General features: G+C 46.1%; 1 protein-coding gene across 2 annotated transcripts in view; it reads left to right on the forward strand.

The window, feature by feature from the left end:
- The window catches only part of CPA6 (carboxypeptidase A6), a 919,575-nt gene that overhangs the window by 746,669 nt on the left and 157,909 nt on the right, over positions 1-14,997 (forward strand). The window lies entirely within an intron of this gene.

Raw genomic sequence — 14,997 nt, forward strand, 5'->3', positions numbered from 1 at the left:
GCTCTTATTCTAGCCATGCCGCTGAATTCTGCTCCCAAGGTCGGTATCTGTGGCCAAATGGAAGACTCCCTATGTTCACGTGTGGGAGGATAAAGAACATTTCTGCAGCAAATAACTCGCTCACTAACCGTTACTATGAAAGCTATACCTTTAATTAAACCACAGCAGTTTTCATTATTGAGCATTAAATAACTACCATTCTCTAACAATTTAAACGTGGGGATGATAGCAGGAACTGGCGTGCCCTGTAAAACGCAAGCCATATTCGGTCTGTCCCTGTTACATGAACCGTGTAACTGTATGTGTCTACACATTAAAGAATGATCTGGCGTCTCAGTACACTCATCCCCTGTTAGATAAACCTCTTGTTCATCCTTGAAACATCTGTATGTGTATGGGAGTGACCAGACCTCATGAAGAAAACCGCTACCTAAGGGTTCAAAACGACCTATTGGCACATATTTCATACAATTTGAAAACTTATATAAAGCAAAAGGCAGCGTTATTAAACCGTGGATAAGCCACGTAGCAGCAGTGGTCTCTGCCACAGAAAAAGGTAAAGATTCCAATCTTTCAATATGGAGCATAGAAAAGGAAGCATCACGCATTGAAAGCAAGCGTTGTTTGTCTGTCAAATTAAATGGTGCAAATAAAGAGGAAACGTTCATGTATCCCCAGGGAACTTTACCCATTTTTAGAGTCTGTAGTGTCCATGCAAACTGCATGATTGAACGTAATTGATTTTGACCATGGTATAATACAGACACTTCATCATGCACAATATCAACAACAGACGACACAATATTATCTAATGTGTAAATCCTAGAGGAAAGCACGTTAATGCTATTGTCAACCACTGCAAGCACTTTCTCAAGATTTGCCTGATCAATAGCCCTAAGGCGTGAAGCAGCCTCAATCTGTGAGAGTTTCCAAATTTCATTGTAAACACCATATAACCACCTTTTCGACCTGCCACTAGCTGGGCCCTTAATGAAATCATTCAAATCCACGTCTGCATTCAGTTTGGAAAGGTGATACTTAACCGCAGGTAAAGTTGAATGTTTCAGCCAAGCTTGACACAACTTGCCAACAGAGTAAGAGGTGACAGTATGACTCAAATCAAAACGGGGATCAGATCTAACAGTCTTAAAACCGTCAGTTATATTTAAAAATCTCTTTTGGCAAGAATCAGCACCACGGTGCCAAAGCAGCCAACCCTTGGGATTCATACTGGAAATGTTAAAGGAGGAATTCAGAAGCAGAGCCTGTATATCTCTAATGGACAATTTAGTAAAATTACTCCAATTCTCATATTCCTCCAACTCCGGGAAAGACGGGGTGTTTAACCTTTTAGATGTAGCCAATCCAAAGCACGTGGTCTGGGAAATGGTTTCATTTAAAAACCACATATGATTTGGGATGAGACATGCACGGTGCAAAGCCTCAGTGCCTTGTACCTGCCAGGCCCTTGAGCCCCAAACTGATTTAAGGTCTATGGTATCCTTCCATAACTCATACCCTCCAGTAACTAATTGATCCAGGAAGGCCTTTGAATATAACAATTTTGTATTTGTAAGTCGAACCTTGGACAGTGGCTGTTTGTGAAATTTAAAATAAAAGGACTCGGGATTGGACTGATTAAAGTCAGTGAAATAAGTATACTTTTTAAGAAACGTTTCTGAACTCCCTTGTGTTGGTGCTGGGCAATGTTCCCACTGAGTAAAATTAACCGCATCCCTTCGGGAAGATGTCTTGTGTAAGAAGTGATTGCCATAATGTTGGTAACAGAACAATTCACCATAATTAGCAGATTCTAAATATAAATCCTCAGCATCAAAAGCAGCATAATATTTCAAATCAGAAAACAAACTTTCCACAGCATTAACATCCCAATCATCAGAACGAATGTTTTGTTTCACCACATCCCCCATATTAACTCTTAGTACATTAGGGACATTAACGACTTCCGTTGGACCATGAATCTGAAAACGAACTGCATCCCACGCGATTCCATCCAGAACAGGCCACGCTGTGATGTTAACCAAAGTCAAGTCTCTTTTTAATCTGTGTGTAGAATGTGAAGAGGAAAGTGGGGCCAAAGTTCCATTCAAATGAGTAATGCAAGTTCTCTCCTCGACATAGTGTCCATTCATAATCCGAAAAAAATAAAACACAAAACCAATTGACATAAAAAGGTAAACTGAAAAAAGGACCAGCCAAATGTATATCCAAGGAGGTATCAAAAAATGTTTTTTAAACAGGCTAGCATATAATGCAATTTTAGAGGGTTTTTTCGAGGCAAGGGAAGCAGAGTCAAATGAAAATCTGGATTCCGTGGCTCAACGAGCTTGCAGGTCAGGCATGGACAAATCAGTGGGGTATGTATAGTCTGTCTCATCAAGGTTAGTTCCTGGTAAATTATTCAATAATGGAGTGGAAACAGCAGGTAATTCGATGGCCACCTCAGGTTCATTATTAGAAGCAGTGGGCATAATTGAATTTCTCACAATGGACGGACAGGAAACAGCCGGTGTCATGCTAAGAAGAATCGGCCACTCTGTGTATCTTGACATTGTCAATAGAAATAAACCTGTTTTCCTTACGACCTGGAAGTGGTGGTAAAATGACTGTTCTTGTGCCCTTCACTCCAAGCACTGGGACCGGAGCTCGATAGGAGGGACCAAACTCTTTCTTGTTGTCGATCTTCTCTCGAACCAGTTCTCCAACTTGGGGTAGCCAGCCAACTACCGGGATCTGCAACGCATCATCCGACGTGGAGGGCAAATGTTCCTTTGCAAGAGTGTCTCTCGTCTTTTGTAGATTCTGTAAAACATTGCAATGTTCATCTGCGTCAAAGGAAGTGGCGCGAACCACCGAGTCTAGACCGTCAAGGTCAGGGACGAACATCTTGATGCCAAAGAGCATTTCGTATGGGGTCCGCCCACCCAGAGACCTTCTAGGGAGATTATTAAGAGCACGCTGCACGCCATAGAGGTGAGCCAGCCAATTTCTGCCAGTGCCTATAACTCGGGCTGTCAAAGATTGCTTTAAATCACGGTTCATTCGTTCAACTACACTATTACCCTCGGGTCTGTAGGGTGACGAAAACTTGACTTGGACCCCCATCGAAGTCATGGCATCCTTATACGCCTTAGAGGCGAAAGCCGGACCCTGATCCGAATGGAAGGTACCACAGGCAAAAATCCCTATAAAGATACGCAAATCTCTGATGACAGTCCGGGAATCAGCGCTGCGATGTGGCCATACCCAAACAAAGCGTGTGCATGAGTCAACTGCTACTAAGATGTATTTATACGCAGTATCAGATGAAAATGGACCGCAGTGATCTAAATAAACACAGCCTAGTGGTTTATTAGAAATGTACAACTGAGTCTGAGGCGGACGCGTAGCAGTTGAAGGTTTAATCTGCTGGCATATGTCACAAAGAAGGACATAATCACGCGTCTGTTTGTACAGTCCCCGCCACCAGAAACGTTGTTGTAGTTGCGTTACAGTGGCTGAGACGCCCGCATGCGCAGACGCCACACCTTCATGAGCCGCTGTAATCAAGTCTGTTCTGCGATCCGAGTTGGGAATCAGCCGTTCCCCAACATCAGGAATTGTCACAAAAGGAACCTTTTCGGGACTTAAGTGGTATTTATACTTCGAAGGGAATCCCGAAGGATGTTTACTTCCCTTCTCAGAGGCAGCAATCGCTGCCAAGATGTCGCAATCAATCTTGGTTTTAGACCTAGTAACTGCTGCAACTAAGTATGTAGATACTGCTGATTTCGCTGCTTCATCAGCAAGCGAGTTGCCAAAAGCGTGAACTCCCACGCGCTGATGACCGAGAGTATGAATCACATAAACGAGTGGCAACATAGCCTTAAGCTCTGCCACTCGAACCCAGATCATTTTATGTTTTATTGTGCTACCCTTGGAATCATGAAAATCATTTTGAATCCAAAAGAACAAGTTTTCATTGTAAGACTGGACACAGTAGTAAGAATCACTTACAATTAGAGTAGTAACACTTGGATCTGCGTACTCCAAAGCTAGTAAGAGAGCACGAAGCTCTGCCAATTGTGCGGTGCAATCGCCCAGGGGCAACGTGTGTACCTCCCTGGAAATGAACTCATCATTCAACATAGCACCGACCACAATGGCGCATGCGGAAACGTAGGCATGTTTAGAGCCATGCGCAACCTGCGCCGACCCATCAGTGTAAATGATGCAATGGAAGTCCTCCAAAGGTCGCATCGCCAGAGGAGCAGGGTGAACGAATTCATACTGCAAGAACTCCTGCGACCGTAAGGAAGCGTCAAAAATAAACATGACATCCGAGGATGACAATGACGCAGCCCACTGAATCCACCGAGGGTGCAAAGCTTTAGAATTTGGTACACTGGCTTTCGTGACTGCCTCCAAATGAGGACAGGGTGTTACCACTAGCATGCGTTTCCCCTGTGACAGAGCTCGTTCCTTTAGAATAGCCATCTGTACAGCAGTTAAAACCTTTTCTATGGTGGGAAACCGCATCTCAGCCGAGGTGTACAAGTGTGACTTGTAAGCAATAGGTACTGTGTCACCTTCATTAAAAGTGAGGTAAGTGAAACCCACCGTCCCAGGAATTATTCTTATGACCAGGTTGGTGTGATTATCACGAGTCAGTAAATATTTAGAAGCGAGCAGATCAGCCTGCAAGGATTGCAAAATGGCTGAATGCTCAGGCAGCCAGCATGATTTTGAGAAAGTTGGTTGTATCAAAGCATACAAAGGCTTGATACGCTGGGCATATTCCGGAATGTAAGTTCTGCCGAAATTCAAAAAGCCCAGTAAGGATTGTAATTTTTTCAGAGTTGTTGGTGCGCGCAATTGTGCGCACTTCTCCAAGAAGTGAGGAGCCAAACCTCTACCTTCATTGTTGAGCTCATAGCCCAAAAACAACACTGTGTGTTCAGCAATGTGCGATTTTGCAAAGTTGAATTTGTAACCCATGTCTGCGAAGTTGCAAACAAGAGAATTTACACGACACAGATGCTCCCAAATATCGTCGTCTGTGAGATATATGTCATCCACATACGAAAAAGCATCAGGGTCGAGTGCCTCCAGAATAGAGACAATTCGAGCGGTAAATACACCAGGACTATTCTTGTAGCCCATTGGAAGACGCCGGAATTGCTTTTGCACTCCAGCGCTTGTAAAACTGGTCCATTGGGAGCTAAAGCTGTCCAATCTGTGGGCATAAAAACCATTGGATATGTCAAGCGTTGTCTTGAAACGCTTACGCACGAGACTATCCACTAGGGCAGAGCCGTGGGTATTCTGTACTGCACAGTTACGGCAATGCGAGTTCAAATGCCGGTAATCCAAAACCAAACGATATGATCCGTCAGGTTTATTCACAGTAAAAAGTGGATTATTCATCGGTGACACACACGTTTCAATAACTCCCTGATATTCCAATTGTTCAAGGATTTCCGCGACGGAAGATTTTGCTTCACGCCGAATGGGATATTGAGGTTGAGGCTGCGGCTGAGACCGCAACGGAATTTCGTGGCAAGGCGACAATTTATCCCAACCACATTGGTTACGGTACAGAGCCGGCGCGAGAGCCCGAGCCCACTCTTCTGCAAAATGCTGCGCATGCTCTTTCGAGACAGTGTTCGCGAAACTGGGTAGGATTACCTCCTCCCCTCGCGGCGCCGCGAGCACAAAAGGTGGGGGCCAGTCAGCCTCCGAAAGTAAAATATCATATGTAGAAGACAGATTCTCCCAAAATACACCTTTAACGGTACGCTGTATGTCACCTTCAATTAACAGGACAATTTCATATAGTCTTTCAGGGGGAGCGAGTCTAGTATCCGCTGTTTCTATCACAACGTAGACATCAGTCGCTGTCACCCTCAGTAGTGGACGCAGCGCCTCTCTGACTATGGTTATCTCCGCCGCGCTGTCCAGCAAGGTCAGAGCCCACGTCAGATTCCGAAGCCGCGTTCTCACTATCTGTGGCATATCGATGCGCTGTTAAGGCTGCGACTTTCTTTTTCGCAAACTGCGGACGCCTAGGCGTAGAATCCTCCTGCTTCACTGCGCCGTCCGTCTGGCGGGACTGGCCACGTCCTTGTTGGCCACCACGTCCACGTCCACCCCCTCCTCCTCCACCGGTCTTCGGGGCCGATGTGTCCTGAAAGGAACGAGGAGAGCGTTGATCAGAACCCTGAAAACGATCAGGCGATTTAATCATCGCGCGGTCGCGCAAATCATAAACTTTTTCGGGTGGCGCAGGAGCTTGTATTGCAGGAAAAGTACCCTCAGTCTGCGTTGTCTGCTTCCCCTGTGTCTGTTTTTTAGGCCAATTTTGTTTCTTGGACTTGGGCTGGGCATCTGTCACTGCAGATTGTCCCTGTGGTTGTTTTTTCTCCTTCACTGGAAAATATTTCAGACCTCTACTTGTGCGGCCAATCGTTTTATAAGCGGCCACCACAATCTTTGCTAACTGGCGGGGTTTGTCGGCATCGGGCAGAGCAGCCAAAGCATTCGACACCTGAAAGTTAACTGCATCTCCTTTAACATTGGAGAGAATGAGATCACTTACAATCTCAAAAGAACCACACAGGCGCATACCCAATTCAACCGCTGCCTCTGGACCGTGATCATTCTGAACACGTCTAACGATTTCAGGCAGGGCAGTCATAGACGGGGTGCCGAAGCACCTTGTATAAACTGCCGCAAATGTTTTTCCCCAGCTGTCACAGTCAGCAAGTTCAGGAGTAATATCCTTCGGTAGAGTAATCGTCAACATTCTATGTTTATCAGCAGGAGTAGAATTCGGAAAAACCGCCTCCAGTTGATCAAACTTCTCTGCTAGCCAGAATGGGAAGTCATCGTTGTCAACCGGACGCGCACCAAAAACCGAATTTACCATCACTGGATTGAGACGCATTCCGCCTCGTTCCAGGGGAGCGGCCGCACCCCCCTGGGGACCACCAGGAAGATGTCGACCGATGTATTGCACTAAAGCACGAATCAAGGAAACGGAAACTACATGCAGCCTGCGAATTTCTGCCAGGGTGCAAGCCCCGTGATTCGGGTGCGGGGTAAAGCCACCCAACGCAGGCCAATTAGTACCTGGAATTGAGAGTGGGCCTAACCTCGCAGGGGACATAGAGTGGGGGAGGGCGCCAGCAAACCAAACTCGATGCTGCCAACGATCAATAGGCATTTCCAATGCCCTGTACGGCGTATATTCAGCCGGGACATCCGAGGCGGTGTAGGAGTGGAACAAACCAGAATTAGCGTCCACAGCCGGAAACGTAACCCAAGAGTAAAACAACTCGTAAGGAAACGCCGGATCTGCACATACCACGAAAATCACAGCCATCCCATCTACTGGGACTTGGTACGTCTGAAGATGGTTGCGTACCGCTACGCGACTATGCTGCGCAATAGCCACCGCTGCCGCCATTACAGAATTGGAAATAAGAAAACACAAAGAATACTTTGTAGCACAACTGGGTAGTAATTCAAAGAAACCGTTTAAGAAAGAATCAAGCTTGAATAAAGACCTATTTCAAAAAATAGGTAGGTTTCACCGACACCCCGTTTTCCGGAAACGGACGTGAAGGGGTTAAGGCATGAACGATAAACTACTCGAGTGTCATGATATAAGACCACCGAAACCGTTGGGCGCCATGTTGCAGGGTTTCTGTACTCACACAGAACTGTGCACAGAGGAGTGGAACCTCGGCAAATTAGGGTGTCCCAAAACTTACCTTAGCAACCAACTCACCCCTTACCGAGCTAGCTACAGTGTCTCATTGGACATATCAAACACCCAATGTTTAGACAAACCAGAACATGAACTTACAGTACCTCAGGGTACGTGGGACTCATGAACACTCTTTCGTTATATTATCATTACAAACCAGAACATGGAGTAAAGAAGACACATGTGCATTTGAAATGTTTATTTACTAATGCCGTCTTCTCAGGCGCAGTATCTTTGATAATACAAGTATACTTATTATCAGTAGCAAAATTATCAGCATAGTTACTAAGACATAAAAAGCGAATGGTGACAGCATGTTAACATGCTGTAATGAATAAGAGTTAACAACACTTATATCTCACCCTCCCTAACACATATATTATATTATTATCTAAGAAGGTCTCTTTGGGTTGTTTTAGGGCGGGCCCATACCTTAGTGTCCTAGCATGAAGGAATCACATCAGCATACACCAGCTCTCTCTGCATGTGCACCGCATCAAGTGTGTTAACAATTCTCGTGCAAAGCAATATCAATCCCGCCTCAAGCCCAAGTTGGCAAAGGCTGCACTTGTGTTATGACTATGAAGGCGTGGAGATCAGACCTCATAACAATTCCATATCGTGTTGCTCCTGAAACTTCAGCACTCTCCGTGCAGACATGTTTTATTAAACAAGACTGATATCAGAGCAATAACATATTATTCTCACATACACCACGGCAAACCACTAGGTTGAAAGCTAAGTCAACAATTAAGGGTCGTGTGCAGAAGTTGCAAGAAAGGAAAAATGGCGTTTAAATCTCAAATGTACCTATGCTAACTTAACACGATATAAGGATATATAGGAGCTATACAACAGGAGCTTCCTCTTGTGGCCTAAAGGGAGGATGTAGGGAAAGAAGGGATTGTAGGGGAGGAAATGAGTGTTGAGCTTTACTTAGTGACTAAAACCTGTTGGGGATTAAAAGGCAGAGTGTGCGAGATAAGGCTTGGAGTGTGCTGAATGACACCCTCAGGGCTTTAGTATGTGGGCTTCACTTTAAGACATCATCTGTTCTCATCAAGCAATACTAGGAATACAAAAAGTGAAAATAGAAAAGGAGAAAATAGTCTGAATGCAAGGCTATTAGCAAATAATAGTCGCGGACAGAAAAACCAGAAGTGATCACATTTCCAGGTTTAGGGCATTGATGGTGTGACATGTTGCCTTAAGTCATAATGAGACTATGATCCCAATATTCTAGCTTTAAATTGCTTCAGAAAGAACTCCTAGACGTTGTCAAAAAGTAGACGACCAAATGGGATCACCACTGAGGGAATGTATTCCTAAGGTTCTTGTGTGGTGCCCGTAGTTTTATATATACCTGCCATGGCTATTTGATTCCTCTGGATGGCTGCCCATTTTACGTAATGGTGAATATTTGGGACCATCAGAGCAGCATCACATGCTGAGGTTGGGTTTAGGGCACTCATATTAGAAACATGGTCCCCTTTCATTGTCAAAGAAAGTGTGTTATAGTCACTACCATGTCTTTCGATTACTTTCATATCTACAAGGGTAGGCCATAAGCTTATGTCTATTATAACATAATCAGTTTTCCTGAAACTAGCCCTCTCTTTTTAAATGTGTACACCCCACTTCTACATTAGTGCGTACAACCATTAAAGGCCATGAGGCCATGGGACAGGGTCGGGTCAGCTAATTGAAGGGATTTAGCTGTCCTTTTTCTCAATGGGGATGTTGCTGGGGGTGGAAGTCCACATATTTCGTCCACATGTTCGGACAGGATAGTCACACTGTCAATCAGCTCAAAGTGGCGTTGAATTCTTCCCCCAATATGACGTATTTGTTATCATGCTTAATGGCAGTGTGTTTATCCAAACGACAAACAGGTAGTATGGACCCAGGGGAATTTTAAAGACCGAACTCCAATATGTTCCCTATAGACTTATAACAACATGTGTATTAGAGGGCCTACATCACAAACTACGCTCGGTGTACAACAGAGGAAAACCCTAAAATATCCTCAAACTAAATGTATCTAACAAGGGTCATCCCTATAGTGATCATAGAAGGATGCCCATCAGTCACCACACGGAACCGCCCTTCATCATCTGGGATTCCATCGTGACCACCTCAGGGATAGCCACTCAACTGTCACGGTCGGGGGTCCAGATGTGAAATAGGAGCTCCACCGCCGGTCAGTAAGATCTACCTGTGGTCTTGCTACTCATGTTCTGAGGATTATAATGTCAAAAAAAGGGGAGGGACTGATGTTGCATTGCTCAAAAAGGTGTAGGAAAACTTGAAAAAGTAAAATTGGAAAAAACAAGTGACAATAAAATAGGATGAAAGGGTTACTTATAACTTTATTCTGGTGTAGCCCTATCTCCTGATGTTAAAAAGTAGTCAGTGACAGTCACAGATTTGTAGACTGTCTGAGTGTTTTATCTGGTCGACATGTTTCAGCAATTTAGCGACTGATTTGTCATTGCTTTCTTCAGGACCATTTAACTGATAGCTACTGCAAATAGGTGATGTGAGAAAACAATTAAGTGCTCAAATCAAAAGAATGATACAGAGATCACCTGATATCACTAGGTGTTCATTTCCCTCTTTTCAAGTTCATGCTTGTAAGAGGTATGGACCTCACCCCACCTGGCCACGGCTCAGGGAAAGGGGAAGCACCGCTCTATCCGTCGGTACTCCAGAACCGGCGTCATGAACTTGAAAAGAGGGAAATGAACACCTAGTGGTATCAGGTGATCTCTGTATCATTCTTTTGATTTGAGCACTTAATTGTTTTCTCACATCACTTATTTGCAGTAGCTATCAGTTAAATTGTCCTGAAGAAAGCAATGACAAATCAGTCGCTAAATTGCTGAAACATGTCGACCAGATAAAACACTCAGACAGTCTACAAATCTGTGACTGTCACTGACTACTTTTTAACATCAGGAGATAGGGCTACACCAGAATAAAGTTATAAGTAACCCTTTCATCCTATTTTATTGTCACTTGTTTTTTCCAATTTTACTTTTTCAAGTTTTCCTACACCTTTTTGAGCACTGCAACATCAGTCCCTCCCCTTTTTTTGACATTATAATCCTCAGAACATGAGTAGCAAGACCACAGGTAGATTTTACTGACCGGCGGTGGAGCTCCTATTTCACATCTGGACCCCCGACCGTGACAGTTGAGTGGCTATCGCTGAGGTGGTCTCGATGGAATCCCAGATGATGAAGGGCGGTTCCGTGTGGTGACTGATGGGCATCCTTCTATGATCACTATAGGGATGACCCTTGTTAGATACATTTAGTTTGAGGATATTTTAGCGTTTTCCTCTGTGGTACACCGAGCGTAGTTTGTGATGTAGACCCTCTAATACACATGTTGTTATAAGTGTGTTTATCCAACCATTCCTCGAGGCTACTTACTAAGGGTGATTTCATTTAGGGGAAGTACAATTGTAAATATTGTAAAATTCCAAAGAGGAGCTTTTCCGAAGCCAATAACTAAACCTAGCAAACCAGGCAAACAGATGTCTAATTTTGTAGCCTTGCAGTCCAATGTGAGTTACACTCATTAAATCAGCCGACTCTACGTTCATCCCACACCAGGCGCTTTGGTTTCCTCACTAAAAGTCGCACGCCCTGACCAGAATACTGGGGCAGTAGCCCACATCAAATTTCTCAATGAAATGCACCCATAAAATATCAGTAAGCTTTAAACTCTATCCAGCCACATTCTTGAAAAAATTCAAGATAGCTGGATCGTCCGTTTTAAGTTCCTTTGAGGGCTTTGGGTTAGAAGACCAATGACAACCATAGTGAACACTATTTAGATTTGATAACCATTACATCATTGCCCTCAATTGTGTTGATCCCAAGAGAAGAGTCACCTGTTTTACATGATCCCTGGCACTTCCCTCAATGATCAGAGTTAACCAGTTTCACGGTCAATCTACTCCGTTCAATAGTGATTCAGATGCTAGCTTTGATTACATCTGTACTGCTCTCCTGCCTTCACTGCTGCCTCACCTTCACCCACCTCCGTACCCCGGCTCCCTAACCGGACGCACCCAAGCCTCTCAAGTGCATCCTCCTCAGCGTATAATCCCTCCACAAACATGCCACAGAGCTCTTGGACCTCCTCTATGACATTGCCTTACTGACGGAAAACCGGATGAACTCCAGCTCAGCGCCAGACATTGCCACCGCCATCCCCGACGGCTACAAGATCATTTGCAAGGACCATCCTATCCAGCCAGGAGGAGGTATCACCATCAGCCACAAAAGCTCTCTCCGCCTGACCACCCACTCAGATGAACCAACAACCCACATGGAACACGTCCACTTCCAGATCCAGACCAACCTGAAAACTACTCTCTGCAGCACCCTCGTCTACAGACCACCTGGTCCCGCGCCTCTTTAACCAACTTCATTGTCGACCTCATCACACCCCAGGCCCTCACATGCACTGACTACATCCTACTCGGTGTCCTCAACTTCCACCTGGACAACCAAAATGATCCCAACTCCTCCTCCCTCCTTGAGAACATCACCAACGTAGGACTTAAACAGCTAGTCGCCTCTCCCACGCACACAGCAGGACACACACTCGACCCAGTCTTCAACGCAGGAAACAGCATCTGCTACAACCACATCCCTGAACTCCTCTGGACTGACCATCACTGCATCACTTCTTTTCCAACAAACCCACTGCACACCAGCACGCCCACCGTTTACCCCACAGAAGTTGGAACAGAGTCACAGAAGGTCAGCTGCCACCTTCCTCAACAACACATCACCACCGATATCCTCAGACGTCAACACCACAGCACGCAACCTCCACCAATGGATCGCAAACTGCATCAACATCCTTGCCACTGGCAAATAACACCTCAAAAACAAGCTGGTTCCCCCCGCGCTTCAATAGTCCAGGCACACCTGTAAACGGCTTGAGAAGACCTGGAGGAACAACAAAACCCCAGAAGCCCATTCCGCCTGCAAAGCAGCCACCACCCCACACCACCACCTTATCAAAACCACAAGGAAGCGGGCCCTCCAATACCGAATAACCAACACCGCACACAATAGCAAAGAACTCTTCAGCATCATCAAGGAGTTCACCAAACCAAATAGCGAGGCCACAGATGTCCCACCCTCCCAAGACCATTTGCAACAGACTTGGCACCTCTTCTACCGCAAGATCAAGACTATCTAGGACATCTTCGACACCCAGGACCACCCCACCGCGCCAGCAACTACCACTACCCATGACGAACCCCCCCGACAGACTCTGCACAGCTGGTCCCTACTCTCCACCGACAACAGCATCCAATCCGGACATCCTTCCGGCCCTGCCTGCACTGCATCTTCCACAGAACCGCCTCAGCCATCGCACCCAAGCTATGCTGAACCATCAACTGCCCCCTCGAGACCGCCACCTTCCCCAACAACTGAAAACACGCATAGATCAACCCCCTCCTGGAGAAACCCTCAGCGCACGTGACAGACCTCAAGAACTTCAGGACCATCTCGCTGCTCCCCTTCCCAGCCAAAGTCATAGAAAAAGCCATCAACGTCCAGCTCACCCACTTTATCAAAGCCAACCACATCCTGGACATCTCCCAATCCGGATTCCGAAGCAATCATAGCACAGAGTCCGCCCCCTGCCGCCACTGACAACATCCACTTCCTCCTCCACTAGGGTGAAACTGCAGCCCTCATCCTACTGGACCTCTCGGCAGCCTTCAACATTGTCTCCCAACGCACCTTACCCACAAGACTCCATGATGCTGGTATCCAAGACAAGGCCCTCAAATGGAGCCACTCCTTCTTCACTTGTGGAACACAAAGGGTTATACTCCCACCATACGTCTCGAAATCGACAGAGATCAGCTGCGGAGTACCCCAGGGCTCTTCCCTCAGCCCCACCCTCTTCAACGTCTACATGGCCCCCCTCGCAGCCATTGTCAGGAACCACGGCCTCAACATTATCTCCTACGCTGCCGACACCCAGCTCATCCTCTTCCTCACCAAAGAACCCACTGTCGCCAGGAACCACTTTCACGAAGGAATGAAAGCAGTCGTGGCCTGGATGAAGGACAGCTGCCTGAAACTCAATTTGGACAAGAGAGAAGTCCTCATCCTCTGAGCCTCCCCCTCCGCTTGGAACGACTCCTGGTGGCTCTCTGCTCTAGGAAGTCCCCTACCCCAACAAACCACGCACAAAACTTCTGCTACGTACTGGACTCCTCACTCACATGCATCGCCAGATAAGCACTGTCTCCTCAGTCCGCTTCAACACACTCCACCTGCTTTGAAAGACCTTCAGATGGATCCCCATGAAATCCAGGAAGACAGTCACCCATGCCCTCGTCAGCAGAAGACTTGACTACGGCAACGCACTCTACACCAGCATCACCCAGAAACTCCTCTGAAGACTCCAGAATGTCCAGAATGCTGCAGCAAGACTAATCCTCTACATCCCCTGGCACTGCCACATCATTCAACACCTCCGCGACCTCCACTGGCTCCCAGTCAACAGAAGAATAACCTTCAAACTCCTCATCGATGCAAACAAGGCCCATCACAATGCCGGACCCTTGTACCTGAATCTCTGCCTCACATTCCACGTAACCAACGGACACCTCCGCTCCGCCCGTCCTTTCCTGGCTATCATCTCACAAATCCACAAGTCAAGAACTGGAGGAATGTCCTTCTGCTAACTCATCTCCAAGACATGGTACACCCTGCCCATCCACCTCAGGAAATCACCAACGCTGATGCAGTTCATGAAGGACCTCAAGACCTGTCTCTTCAGATTAACTAAGCACTTATCCGCTGCCACACCCCCCCCCCACCCCACAGCGCCTTGAGACCCTCACAGGTGGGTAGCCGCACTTTACAAACCCTGATTGATTGATTGATTGATTGGTGTAATTCTATGAGATGCTTACCACCTGAGTAGTTTTTAGAAGCTCCTTTTATGTTTTAGCACTTGATAAGGTGGGACTAATAATAATAATAGCAATAATCATCATCATCATGATGAAGATGAGAGGTGGGGGTCTTTCCACCTTCCGCTGCATCGGTGTTCGCGCCTTCCTTGTTGTTTAGACTATACCTCTTTCTGGTCTGCCTCCCCTAAGAGGATAACGCTGTCTCTCAAAACAGCATTGAGTTTACTAACTTGCTTTCTGCCGAGCAGCATCTGTTTTT

Source organism: Lissotriton helveticus, chromosome 4_1, assembly GCF_964261635.1.
Source record: "Lissotriton helveticus chromosome 4_1, aLisHel1.1, whole genome shotgun sequence".
Taxonomy (NCBI): Eukaryota; Metazoa; Chordata; class Amphibia; order Caudata; family Salamandridae; genus Lissotriton; species Lissotriton helveticus.